Source organism: Tursiops truncatus, chromosome 8, assembly GCF_011762595.2.
Source record: "Tursiops truncatus isolate mTurTru1 chromosome 8, mTurTru1.mat.Y, whole genome shotgun sequence".
NCBI classification, from domain to species: Eukaryota; Metazoa; Chordata; class Mammalia; order Artiodactyla; family Delphinidae; genus Tursiops; species Tursiops truncatus.
The window spans coordinates 16,688,828-16,703,537 of NC_047041.1; positions in this window are offsets into that span (position 1 = coordinate 16,688,828).

The window sequence follows — 14,710 nt, forward strand, 5'->3', positions numbered from 1 at the left end:
TGTGAACAAACCATCGAGGTACACATGTAAAGTGCTCTGATCATTTTCTTAGTACAATCATCAAGATGATAATGATTAACAACATTATTACAATAATCTAAGGGTAAACAACCAGGTTTATTTGCAGACTTAGATTTAAATCTTGGCTCTGCCATGTATTCGTTGTGTAACCTTGAGCAAATGATTAAATTTCTCTGCGCCTTAGTCTCCTCAGTCATAAAAATGGGCACGAGACCACCTAATTCATAGTACTGTTGGAAAGTTTAAAAGAGAGAGCATAAGTAAAGTGTCTAGTACCTGGCAAATTCTTAACAAATGTTAGTTTCCTTTTCTTTTTACCTTTGTTTAATTCCCTTGGGCATGTTTTCAATGTTTATTAAGCATCTATTATATAACAGACCTCGTGCCAAGCGCTTGAAATGCAAGAGATAAAGATTTGAGAAATGCATTGTGTGGAGAAGGTGGCAAAGATACTATAGCAAGTCAGTGGGCTGAGTGATTTATACAACCAACTGGGAGAGGGCAGATTAGTCCTGTCTAGGAGCTCAGATGGCACTTGACCCAGGCCTTGAAAAAGTGCACAGGATTTCTCCAAGGCAGAGAAACCAGGGGAGGGCATTTCAAGCAGGCTTTAAACAAAGGCTCTGAAGCATAGACGTCTATGAACTGTCAGTGGCAGGAGCTGAGGCTAAAGAAAGAAAGAACCAGATTAGAAGCATCCAAGTAATCAATATAAAGATGTTGGACCTTATCTGAGGGCATTGGGAAGCCTCTTAGATGCTATAAGCAGGGAAGTGACATGGTTACATTTGCATTTTAGAAAGGCTGCTGAAGAATGGCCTGGACTGGGCTGGGAGGTAGACAGTAGGGTAAGAATAGAGGCAAGAAAATCAGTCAAGTGGGAAGAAATAATTCAGATGACAGATAAGGCTCAAATTAGGGAGCTGGCTGTGGGGAAGAAGAGGTTTTGGACTTAGCAAAAATTTAGCTTTGTGAAACAAAGAAGTAGGCATTGACTTTGGTGTCTGGCTCAGGAAAGAGGGAAAGTGGTGATGCCATGAACACAGAGGGAACAAATTTGACACAAATGATCCCCAACTGTGCCTTCTTCAGATTCCAGCGATGCCAAGAATAGGTTTGACCCTGTGAACAGCTAGTGATGCCCCTCTGATTAGCAATGAGGTCAAGGGGCTAATATCCTCAACCCTCTTAAGAATGAGAGAAAAAAGTACCTCCCTTCATTTCTAATGTGTGTGTTTTGGAGGACCTTAAATAAAATAAGAGTCAATGTAATTGTTTTTAACAGTATAAACATGACTATATTACTTTATAACTATTTTATAACTATACCATATTAAATGATATAATGTGGTAGAATTATAAATATCTGGTTATTTAAATATTAATGGAATCATAGGTTCTTATCATCAATATGTTGTTTATATACTCTTCTGTGTTTGTCAAATTTTCTATCATGAACAGACTCCCTCTTGTGAAATCATTGGAATCACAACTAACTGCTGAACAATCATTGACAGGAAGACACTGGAACTCACCAAAAAACACCCCACATCCAAAGACAAAGGAGAAGCCACAATGAGATGGTAGGAGGAGCGTGATCACAATAAAACCAAATCCCATAACTGCTGGGTGGCTGACTCACAGACCGGAGAACACTTATACCACAGAAGTCTACCCACTGGAGTGAAGGTCCTGAGCACCATGTCAGGCTTCCCAACTTGGGGGTCTGGCAACGGGAGGAGGAATTCCTAGAGAATCAGACTTTGAAGGCTAGCAGGATTTGATTGCAGGACTTCGACAGGACTGGGGGAGACAGAAACTTGGAGGGCACATGCAAAGTAGTGTGTGCATCGGGATGCAGGGGAAGGAGCGGTGACCCCATAGGAGACTGAACCAGACCTACCTGCTAGTGTTGGAGGGTCTCCTGCAGAGGCAGTGGGTGGCTGTGGCTCACTGTAAGGACAAGGACACTGACAAAAGAAGCTCTGGGAAGTACTCCTTGGCGTGAGCCCTCCCAGAGCCCACCATTAGTCCCACCAAAGAGCTGGTTAGGCTCCAGTGATGGGTCACCTCAGACCAAACAACCAACAGGGAGGGAACCCAACCCCACCCAACAGCAGACAAGAGGATTAAACTTTTACTGAACTCTGCCCACCACAGCAACACCCAGCTCTAACCGCCACCAGTCCCTCCCATCAGGAAACTTGCACAAGCCTCTTAGATAGCCTCATCCACCAGAGGGCAGATGTCAGAAGCAAGAAGAACTACAGTCCTGCAGCCTGTGGACCACAAACCATATCCACAGAAAGATAGACAAGATGAAAAGGCAGAGGGCTATGTACCAGGTGAAGGAACAAGATACAACCCCAGAAAAACAACTAAATGAAGTGGAGATAGGCAACGTTCCAGAAAAATAATTCAGAATAATGATAGTGAAGATGATCCAGGAACTCGGAAAAACAATGTAGGCAAAGATTAAGAAGATGCAAGAAATGTTTAACAAAGACCTAGTAGAATTAAAGAAAAAACACCTAGAAGAATTAAAGAAAAAACAAACAGAGATGAACAATACAATAACCGAAATAAAAAATACATGAAAAGGAATCAATAGCAGAATAACTGAGGCAGAAGAACGGATAAGTGACCTGGAAGACAGAATGGTGGAATTCACTGCTATAGAACAGAATAAAGAAAAAAGAAATGAAGACAGACTAAGAGACCTCTGAGACAACATTAAACACAACAACATTCACATTATAGGGGTCCCAGAAGGAGAAGAGAGAGAGAAAGGACCTGAGAAAATATTTGAAGAAATTAGAGTCAAAAGATTCCCTAACATGGGAAAAGAAATAGCCACCCAAGTCCAGGAAGTGCAGAGAGTCCCAGGGAGGGTAAACCCAATAAGAAACATGCCGAGACACATAGTAATCAAATTGACAAAAATTAAAGACAAAAAAATTATTGAAAGCAACAAGGAAAAAATGACCAATAATATACAAGGGAACTCTAATAAGGTTAACAGCCAATTTCTCAGCAGAAACTCTACAAGCCAGAAGGGAGTGGCATGATGTATTTAAAGTGATGAAAGGGAAGAATCTACAACCAAGATTACTCTACCCAGAAAGGATCTCATTCAGATTTGACCAAGAAATCAAAATCTTTACAGACAAGCAAAAGCTAAGAGAATTCAGCACCACCAAACCACCTCTACAAAAAATGCTAAAGGAACTTCTGTAAGTGGGAAACACAAGAGAAGTAAAGGACCTACAAAAACAAACACATTAAAATAAAGAAAATAGTAATAGGAACATACATATGGATAATTACCTTAAACATGAATGGATTAAATGCTCCAACCAAAAGGCACAGGCTTGCTGAATGGATAAAAAAACAAGACCCATATATATGCTGTCTACAAGAGATCCACTTCAGACCGAGGGACACATACAGACTGAAAGCGAGGGGATGGAAAAAGATATTCCATGCCAATGAAAATCAAGAGAAAGCTGGAGTAGCAATACTCATATCAGATAAAATAGACTTTAAAATAAAGAATATTACAAGAGACAAGGAAGGACACTACATAATGATCAAGAGATTGATCCAAGAAGAAGATATCACAATTATAAATATATATGCACCCAACAAAGGAGCACCACAATACATAAGGCAACTGCTAACAGCTATAAAAGAGGACATCGACAGTAACACAATAATAGTGGGGACTTTAACACCTCACTTACATCATCCAAACAGAAAATGAATAAGGAAACACAAGCTTTAAATTACACAATAGACCAGATAGATTTAATTGATAGTTATAGAACATTCCATCCAAAAACAGCAGATTACACTTAATCTCAAGTGTGCACACAACAATCTCCAGGATAGATCACATCTGGGGTCACAAAACAAGCCTCAGTAAATTTAAGAAAATTGAAATCATATCAAGCATCTTTTCTGACCACAGCTCTATGAGATTAGAAATCAATAACAGGGAAAGAAAAGTAAACAACACAAACACATGGAGTCTAAACAATACATTACTAAATAACCAAGAGATCACTGAAGAAATCAAAGAGTAAATCAGAAAATACCTAGAGACAAATGACAACGGAAACATGACAGTGCGAAACCTATGGGATGCAGCAAAAGCAGTACTAAGAGGGAAGTTTATAGGAATACAAGCCTACCTCAAGAAACAAGAAAAATCTCAAATAAAAAATCTAACCTTACACCTAAAGGAACTAGAGAAAGAAGAATAAACAAAACCCAAAGTTAGCAAAAGAAAAGAAATCATAAAGATCTGAGCAGAAATAAATGAAATAGAAACAAAGAAAACAATAACAAAGATTAATAAAACTAAAAGCTGATTCTTTGAGAAGATAAACAAATTGATATACCATCAGCCATACTCATCAAGAAAAAGAGGGAGAGGACTAAAATCAATAAAATTAGAAACGAAAAAGGAGAAGTTACAACAGACACCACAGAAATACAAAACATCCTAACAGACTACAGCAAGCAACTCTATGCCAATAAAATGGACAACCTTGAAGAAACAGACAAATTCTTAGAAAGGTATAACCTTCCAAGACTGAACCAGGAAGAAATAGAAAATATGAAGAGACCAATCACAAGTAATGAAATTGAAACTGTGATTAAAAATCTTCCAACAAACAAAAGTCCAGGACCAGATGGCGTCACAGGTGAATTCTGTCAACCATTTAGAGAAGAGCTAACACCCATCCTTCTCAAACTCTTCCAAAAAATTGCAGAGAAACGATACATCCAAACTCATTCTATGAGGCCACTATCACCCTGATACTGAAACCAGGCAAAGATACTACAAAAAGAGAAAATTACAGACCAATATCACTGATGAATATAGATGCAAAAATCCTCAACAAAATACTAGCAAACAGAATCCAACAGCACATTAAAAGGATCATACATCATGATCAAGTGGGATTTATCCCAGGGATGCTAGGATTCTTCAATATAGACAAATCAATCAATGTGATACACCATATTAACAAACTGAAGAAGAAAAAACATATGATCATCTCAATAGATGCAGAAAAAGTTTTTAATAAAATTCAACACCAATTTACGATAAAAACTCTCCATAAAGTGAGCATAGAGGGAACCTACCTCAACATAATAAAGGCCATATACAACAAACCCACAGCAAACATTCTCAATGGTGAAAAACTGAAAGCATTTCTTCGAAGATCAGGAACAAGACAAGGATGTCCACTCTCACCACTATTATTCAACATAGTTATGGAAATCCTAGCCACAGCAGTCAGAGAAGAAAAAGACATAAAAAGAATACAAATTGGAAAACAAGTAAAACTGTCACTGTTTGCAGATGACATGATACTCTACATAGAGAATCCTAAAGATGCCACCAGAAAACTACTAGAACTAACCAATGAATTTGGTAAAGTAGCAGGATACAAAATTAATGCACAGAAATCTCTTGCATTCCTATATACTAATGATGAAAAATCTGAAAGAGAAATGAAGGAAACACTCCCGTTTACCATTGCAACAAAAAGAATAAAATACCTACAATTAAACCTACCTAGGGAGACAAAAGACCTTTATGCAGAAAACTATAAGACACTGATGAAAGATATTAAAGATGTTACAAACAGATGGAGAGATATACCATGTTTCTGGATTGGAAGAATCAATATTGTGAAAATGTCTATACTACCCAAAGCAATCTACAGATTCAATGCAATCCCTATCAAATTACCAATGGTAATTTTTACAGAACTAGAACAAAAAAATCTTAAAATTTGTATGGAGACACAAAAGACACAAATAGCCATAGCAGTCTTGAGGGAAAAAAACGGAGCTCGAAGAATCAGACTCCCTGACTTCAGACTATATTACAAAGGTACAGTAATTAAGACAGTATGGTACTGGCACAAAAACAGAAATATGGAACAGGATAGAAAGCCCAGAGATAAACCCATGCACCTATGCTCAACTTATCTATGACAAAACAGGCAAAAATATACAATGGAGAAAAGACAGTCTCTTCAATAAGTGGTGGTGGGAAAAGCAGACAGCTACATGTAAAAGAATGTAATTAGAACACTCCCTAACACCATACACAAAAATAAACTCAAAATGGATTAGAGACCTAAATGTAAGACTGGACACTATAAAATTCTTAGAGGCAAACATAGGAAGAACACTCTCTGACATAAATCATAGCAAGATCTTATTTGGTCCACCTCCTAGAGTAAAGAAAATAAAAACAAAAATAAACAAATGGGACCTAATGAAATGTAAAAGCTTTTGCCAAGCAAAGGAAACTACAAACAAGACCAAAAGACAACCCTCAGAATGGAAGAAAATATTTGCAAACAAATCAATGGACAAAGGATTAATCTCCAAAATATATAGACAGCTCATGCAGCTCAATATTAAAAAAACAAAAAACCCAATCAAAAAATGGTCAGAAGACATAAATAAACATTTCTCCAAAGAAGACATACAGATGGCCAAGAAGCAAATGAAAAGCTGCTCAACATCACTAATTATTAGAGAAATGCAAATCGAAACTACAATGAGGTATCACCTCATACCAGTTAAAATGGGCATCACCAAAAGATCTACAAACAGCAAATGCTGGTGAGGGTGTGGAGCAAAGTGAACCCTCTGGCACTGTTGGTGGGAATGTAAATTGATACAGTCACTATGGAGAACAATATGGAGGTTCCTCAAAAAACTAAAAATAGAATTACCATATGATCCAGCAATCCCACTATTGGACATATACCTAGAGACAACCATATTTCAAAAAGATACATGGACCCCAGTATTTATTGCAGCACTATTTACAATAGCCACGTCATGGAATCAACCTAAATGCTCATCGACAGATGAATGGATAAAGAAGATGTCCTACATGTATACAATGGAATATTACTCAGCCATAAAAAGGAATAAAATTGGGTCATTTGTAGCGACATGGATGGATCTAGAGTCTGTCATACAGAGTAAAGTAAGTCAGAAAGACAAAAAGAAATATCATATTAACACATATATGTTAACCTAAAAAATGGTAGAGATGAACCGGCTTGCAGGGCAGAAATTGAGACACAGATGTAGAGAACAAACGTATGGACACCAAGGTGGGAAAGTGGTGGGGGAAGTAGTGGTGGTGGGATGAACTGGGAGATTAGGATTGACATATATACACTAATTTGTATGAAATGGATAACTAATAAGGACTTGCTTATAAAAAAATAAATAAAACAAAATTCAAACAAAATAAAACAAAACCAAATAGTACGTATCCTCTTCTGCATCTAATTTTAAAGGAAATGGCCTTAGCATTTTACCATTTGGTATGTTTGTTGTTCTTTAATAATAAATATTGTTTTAAAAATAATAAATATTGTTTTTCATATTAAAAAAAAATTCTATCATGAACATAACATTATTTTCATAATGATAAAAATAAATATTAACCCAATAGAAAAATGAGCAAAATATTTGAATAGACACAAAAGAAGATCTCCAAGTAGCCAATAGACATACAAAAAGATGCTTGACCTAATTAGGCATCAGGAGAACTCCACTTAAAAATCACCATGCAAAAAAAAAAAAAAAAAAAATCACAATGCAATATCACTCGACATGCAGCCAAATGGTAAAATGAAGAAGATGGAAAATATAAAGTGTTGAAATGGATGCAGAAGAAATGTAATTCTCATCCATTGCTAGTAATGAGTAAATTCATAGAATCACTTTTTAAAACTTTTTGGGAGTATGGTATTTACACTATTGTGGAACATATGCAAACCATATGACTTAGCAATTCCACTCCTAAGTATAGAACCAAGAAAAATGTATGCATATGTTCACCAAAAGATATGTACAAGAGTGTTCATAGTAGAACAATGATACCAATCTGGAAAGTATCCCAATATCCATCAATAGTAAAATAGGTAAATAAATTATGGTACATTAGCACAATATTATACAACAAAGAGAATGAACATTCTACTACTATATGCAACAGTAGGAATAATTCTCAAAGACACAATTTTGAGCAAAAGACAACAGATATTTAAACAAAGGCAAAACCAATCTATGCTGTTTAATGTCTGGATGGTTGTTACCTTTGTAGGAGGTATAATTAGCAGGAAGCATGGAAAGAGCTTCTGGATGCTAATAATGTTTTATTTTTTAATATTTGTGTTGATTATATAGATGTATAAACATTTATACAGATGTGTTTCTCAGAATTCATTAAGTTGTGTGATATGTACACTTTTGTGTATGTGTATTACATACACAATTTATTATGTGTATTACATACACAATTTATTATAATTTAATAAATTTTCTTCTAAAAGTACTAGAGTTGCAGAAATAAGGAATTGTTGATGATGCCCTGTAGAATTTAGGAAAACTCCCTCTACGTTGTTAGCCTGGAGTTGGCATCTAAAGATGATGGTCGGAGGTCAGAACTAGGTGCTGGGATTAGGAACATAAAGGTGAACATTTCTTCATCTATTAAGGCCCAGGATCTGAAAAAAATCCACTTCTCCTGATACAAAAACAGTATCTGATATTAGGAATGAAAAGGTGATATCGTTACAGATTCTACAGGACTAAAAACATGAAGCTAATATAAAAACTTTATACCAATACATTTGAAACTATAGCAGTAATGGATATATTCCTAAGAAACCCAGCTTGTTAAAACTAACACAAAAAGAAAGAGAGAATATGAATAGGTCCACATCTAATCAGAAGTCAAATCTATAGTTAAAAAGCATTTACACACACACACACACAAACACACACACACACACATGCTTCAGGTCTAGGTGGCTTCTGAAATCTACCAAAATTAAAAAGGGATAGCAAAAATTTTACAAAAACTTTTTCAGAGTCTTTGAAAAGATGGAATACTCCCCCATTCATTTAAGGGGTTAGCAAACCTTGATACCAAAAACTGACAAGGATATTACAAGAAGGGAAGTCTAAATCAATCTGACTCACAAACCTAGATACAAAAATCCTAAACAGGATCATCAAACAGAATTCAGAAATATATGAAAAGGAGACCATTAAGACCCAGGAATATTTACTATAAAAATGCAAAGTTGGTTTAATATTTGAAAACAATCTAGTTGACAATAATAACAGAATAAAGAATAAATTTAATATGATCTCCTCAATAGAAGCAGGAAGGACAATTAATAAAATCTAACACATATTGATGATAAAAGCTCTAAGCAAAATAGAAATAGAATGCAATTATTTTATGAAGAAGTTAACTATAAAAAATAGCAAACATCATTCTTAATGGCAAATATTGAGGACTTCCCTTTGAAGCCTTTGAAGAGGGAAATAAAGCAAGAATTTACCTCCGTTCAAAATTGTACTAGAAATTCCAGCCAATGTAATGAGTAAAAAAAGGTCATAATGATAAAGAGATAACTAAAACTATAACATTTGCATATAAGTTCATTTTGTACATAGAAAATCCAAAAGAATATACAGATACATAATCAGAATTTTAAAATTATTTAGCAGGGTGGCTAGATACAAGGTTAGTATACAAAAATCAAGTATATGCTTATATAATATGAACAAAGAGTTAGAGTATAAATTATTTTCTAGATAATTGTAAGACTTTCATAATAGTGTCAGCAAACAAAATACCTAGGAATAAATCTAATGAAAGATATGATAGACTTCTACATATACATATACCACCATCAACAACAACAAAACAACAACAACAAAAAATACCAAAAAGCCCTTATAAGACATTATTAGAAAAAAAGATCTAAGTTCAATGAGATATATACAATTTTCAAGGATTAAAAACTAAATAGTGCAATGATATTAATTATCTCCAAGTTTAGCTATATATTCAATGTAATCCTAATCAGAATGCCGATGAATTTTCCCTTTTTTCCTGTTTTCTTTTTGAAATTGAAAACCTTATTCTAAAATTCATATGGAAGTGCAAAGTTCAAGATGCTAAGACATTCTTGACAAAGAACAAAAAGGTAGAACATATCATTAAGCTACAATAATTAAGGCAGTGTGATATTAGCACAAAGATAGACAAATAGAACAGTGGAACAGAAGAGAGTCCAGAAATTACTATGCATATATGAGCATTGGGTCTGACATTGTAGAATAAAGGGATAGGTCAGTCTTTTAATGGTGTTGGGACTCTTGGATATTCATATAGAACAAAATAAAACTTGACTTTTACAACATAGCACATACAAAAATAAATTTCAGATGCTTTGTTTATCTAAAAGTAAAAGGCAACACTGTAAAGTTTCTATATGACAATATAAGATATTACCTCTATGAACCAAGGAGAGAAAAAAGAATTATTTGAAAGAACACAGAACTACTAAACATAAAGGAAAAGATGGGTAAATTGGACTGCATTAAAATTGGGATCTTCTATTCATCAAACGATACCATTAAGAGGGAAATAGCATGCACAGAGCCAGAGAAGTTATTTGCAATCCACATAACTTGACAAAGGACTCAATCCAAAATATATAAAGACCCCTGAAAAATCAATAAGGAAAAGACAGACAATCATTAGAAAAATGGGTGAGAAAATTACTTAATATACGAGGATATTTTAATGGCCAGTTAACACATGAAAATGATCAACCTTATTAGTAATTAAGGAAATAAAGATTAAAACCACAATGAAATACTACTACACACCAACCAGAGCAGCTAAAACTACACAGATTGGTAATGACAAGTGTTGGCAAAGATGTGGAGCAACTGGAACACTTACACGTTGTTGATGGGACTGTACTTTGGCACAAGTACTTGGAAAACAGCTTGGTGTTATCTACTGAACTTAAAATTTTACACACCATGTGACCTAGCAGTTTCAATCCCAGGTGTATATCCAATAGAAATATGCACATATACTTCAAAATACATGCACAAGGATGTTCATAGTGCCATTACTCATAATAGCTCAAACTGGAAGCAATCCAAATTCCATCAACGGTGGAATAGGTAAATGAATGAGGTATATTTGTACAATGGTATACTACCCAGCAATGAAAATAAACAAACTACCAGTGCATGAAATAACAGGGGTTAATCTCACATATATAATACTCATCAGAATAGGTCAAACACAAACTAATATATATTGTATGATTCCATTTATGTAAAGTCCAAAAAATAAGCAATACCAACCTATAACCTTTGAAGCAAGGATAAGAATAACCTTTGGGGAGGAGAGAGACTAGTAACTAGGAGGAGGTAAGGTGGGGGTTTCTGGGGTGTTAGAGGTGTTTTATTTCCCCATCTGGGTGATGGCTTCACAGGGGTTTGTTTAATGATCATTTATAGAGTTATAGTTTCATGTTATATACATATTTCTGTATGAGTGTTGTACTTCAATTTAAAAAAATTAAGAAAAATAAGCATAAATATCCATACTAAATTGGAAGTAGTTGAAGTTCTGGACCACCTAGGTAGGTGAGGCAGAAAAGGTGGACGGAGTTTTGTGAGGAGAGGATAAATTCATTAAAATGTTGGAGTACTTCAAATAGTAAATTCCCAGAAAGTGAAGATTGCTTTTTACAAAATCAACACTCAACCTCTTCCTCTTCTTTTAAAAGTCTTCATAAATCATGCAAAGCAGGCTACTTGCCTTGGCAGCTCCATCCTAAAATGACTCTACTCACAGATCCATGCGTCCTCTCCCCCTTGAAAGTCAACAAGTCTCGGCCAAAATGGTAAAGTTGGTAGGATATTTCTTTTGTTGCCGGTTTCTTTCTGCAGTTTTGGTATATATTTTAAAGATCACTGGGCTTGCTGTCAGAATTTTAGGTTCAAATACAAAATAAAGATCTCTGGCCCTGGCAATGGTGATTTGACAGGTCTGAGCCTCAGTTGCCTCTTATGCTTGATGGGGAGGATACACATGCCTGCCTGCCAGGGCTGTGAGCAGTAATGACTCAAAGCATACACACACACACACACACACACACACACACACACACACACACACACACTCTTCAAATCTTAAGGTGTTATGTACCTGGAAGGGATTGCCCCCTCCTCCTCGGCTCCCATCTCCTTGGCAACCCCCATTTCAGGTGTCAATATCATCCTGCTCTTTTAACCCTCTTCCCTCTATCATACCAGGAAAGAATCTGATATTAGTAATTTATATTCCAGGGATTGATTGATTATTCTCTGACTGGAGCTCAGCCAGGCGTTTGCATTTTATGTCTTTTATCCCTAATTGTAGCATGAAAGACTTTTCCCCTTGTTAAAAGAATTTGAGACTTCAGCAAGAAGGTGGCGAGCTCTGTGGGAAGGGAGGGGGAAGCTTGAAATCACATTAGCCAGATTCTGCTAGTTCTGAAGGTGAATTTGATTTAGCACTTTGCAAGTGTATTTTGTTTTGCTGAAGATGGAGTGGAAGAGTAGTCAGAAGGGCTGCTCACTAAACGGTCCCTGCCCTCCTAGATAGGGTTGGGGAGAAGGCAAACAGCCGTCCGAGGCTGTTGATGTCCCAAGCCTTGGAGAGGGTAAAAGAGATTCAATCCCTCAGTCACTATCTTTAGGACCCGAAGCCTGTCTGACTCCGGGAGAGATGGGCTGCAGCCCTGCCTCCTGCCTCTCCCCCGACTCTTTCTGGCTTGAGATCAGCTCTGTCTCTTCTTCAATGCTCTAATCTTAGCCTAATCCCTGCCATGCCCTCCCTTTGTCCCAAGACACCATGTTGACTTTCAGCTTGATTTTATTATGCTTTTAAAGACTGTTCATACCTTAATCCCCTTTATCTGGCATCCCGGCATTTATTTCTAGACCTCATTTACTATTTCTGCATCTGGCTATAACATTTCAAAACAAGAAATATGTTTTCTTGTAATGTTTCTTCTTGGTAAATAAAGATGCTGCTGTCTCAAAGATGTTAAAGGGAAAGGGAAGTTGAGAAAAGTATAAGAAACCAAAGAGAAATCGGCCAAATGAATTGATGCAAATCAAATACCAAGGACAGCAGAAAGGAGCATATTGTCTAGCAAAAACTAACTAGGGTGGAGAGAGGGGAAATCCCAAGATCTTGTCTAGACCAACAAAAAGTGCCTGAAGACATGACTTTGATAAATATGTGCTGGGCAGAAACTAAGAAAAGACAGAATCTCTAAGAGAGGATTCCGGAGGCTGTGAAGGGAGTGCTTTGACTCAGCACTGAGAAGCAGAACTTGGGCAGCCAGCAAGAAATGACAGAGTTAACCAGAGACTGAGCTAAAGGAATGTACTAGGTGTGAAGTACAGCAACTGAACTTGTTGAGAATTGGGCTTCAGAAATGAGATGGTGTACCTGTAACTGAGGCACCTGTGAGCAGCTCACACTGCAGTGAAGTTCTTTCGAAGGGATGTATCCGGCAGGGAGGAGACTAAGAAACTGGGAGCCAGCCTCAAGGATGGGGCAAAAAGAGGAAAAGTCTGATCCTCTGGGAGGTGGAAGAGAACCGTGCAATATACACGGGGCTTTCTGCTTAGCTGTCCAAGGAGATTGTTGTTTGTTGCTTTAATAGGGAAGTGTTCCAGATCTATTCATCCCAGGAAGTACCGTGGAAATTCACGTTTCCTCTGCTCCCCTTCCATCCCATTCTCTTTCCTTTCTCCTCTTCTTCCCCTCTGAATATGGACCTGACTGCCCAGGCTGCACATTCTGGTCCACACCTCCTCATTTCCCCTCCCCTTCAGCATATATGAACTGGAGGCTCCTTTCCCAAATCATCCTGTTGGAAAGAAATGGCTTCTTGCAACATTCACATTAAAATTTGAATATGAGGAAGAAAAAGAGAGGGGGAAAAGTAGCTAAATTAGCAATGTTCACTCAGCGTGATTTTGCTTTAATCCAGGCCTGTGAGCTTGACAGGGCTGAGAATAAACCAAAGCAGATGTGTCCATCACACCAGCAGAAATATTACTACTAATCCCAGACAAGACGGCAAAAATACATCACACCTGGCCCCCATACTGTTTCCTTCTTAATCCTCCTCTAATTGCACTGGGCATGCCGCCTGCACACCTCTGTACCCCCAGACAGTGCCAGCACTCCTCTGATTTCCACTCCTGCCCTGGAATAGGTCAATGTCATGTCAAAGTGGCTCTTTTGGTTGGAGCAGAGTTAGAGCAGCCCCAGAAGTCTGGGGTTTGCACGTTGTTGAAGAAGAAGATGAAGTAAGCATGGAAGGAAGAAATCAGCGGAGGGTCAACAGGTGGAGTCTTGGTGTTGGCTCTTGCAATTAGCAGCTGGGGAGGGTTAGAGGAGAAAGTTTATGTGCGAGTTATTTATCTAACCCCTGACACATAGTGAGTTCAGGGAAAGCTACCCTCTCTCAACAGCAGCTATCATTTATTGGCTGCCTACTCTGTGTCATGCACATTGCCTATTTTTTTTTTTAAGTATGTGTAAGTAACGGTTGCTAGCTAGCTGTTAAAAAAGAAACAGTCTGACAGTTCAGAAATTCATTATTAAAAAGTAAAAGTATCCTGTTTTGGCATACCTCCCCCTCAAATACCTCTCCTTAGCAATAATCATTGTAAAAGCCTGTGTTTGTGTGTGTACACAGAAGTACATGAATACATGTGTAAATATGTTTTTATATAATTGGTATCC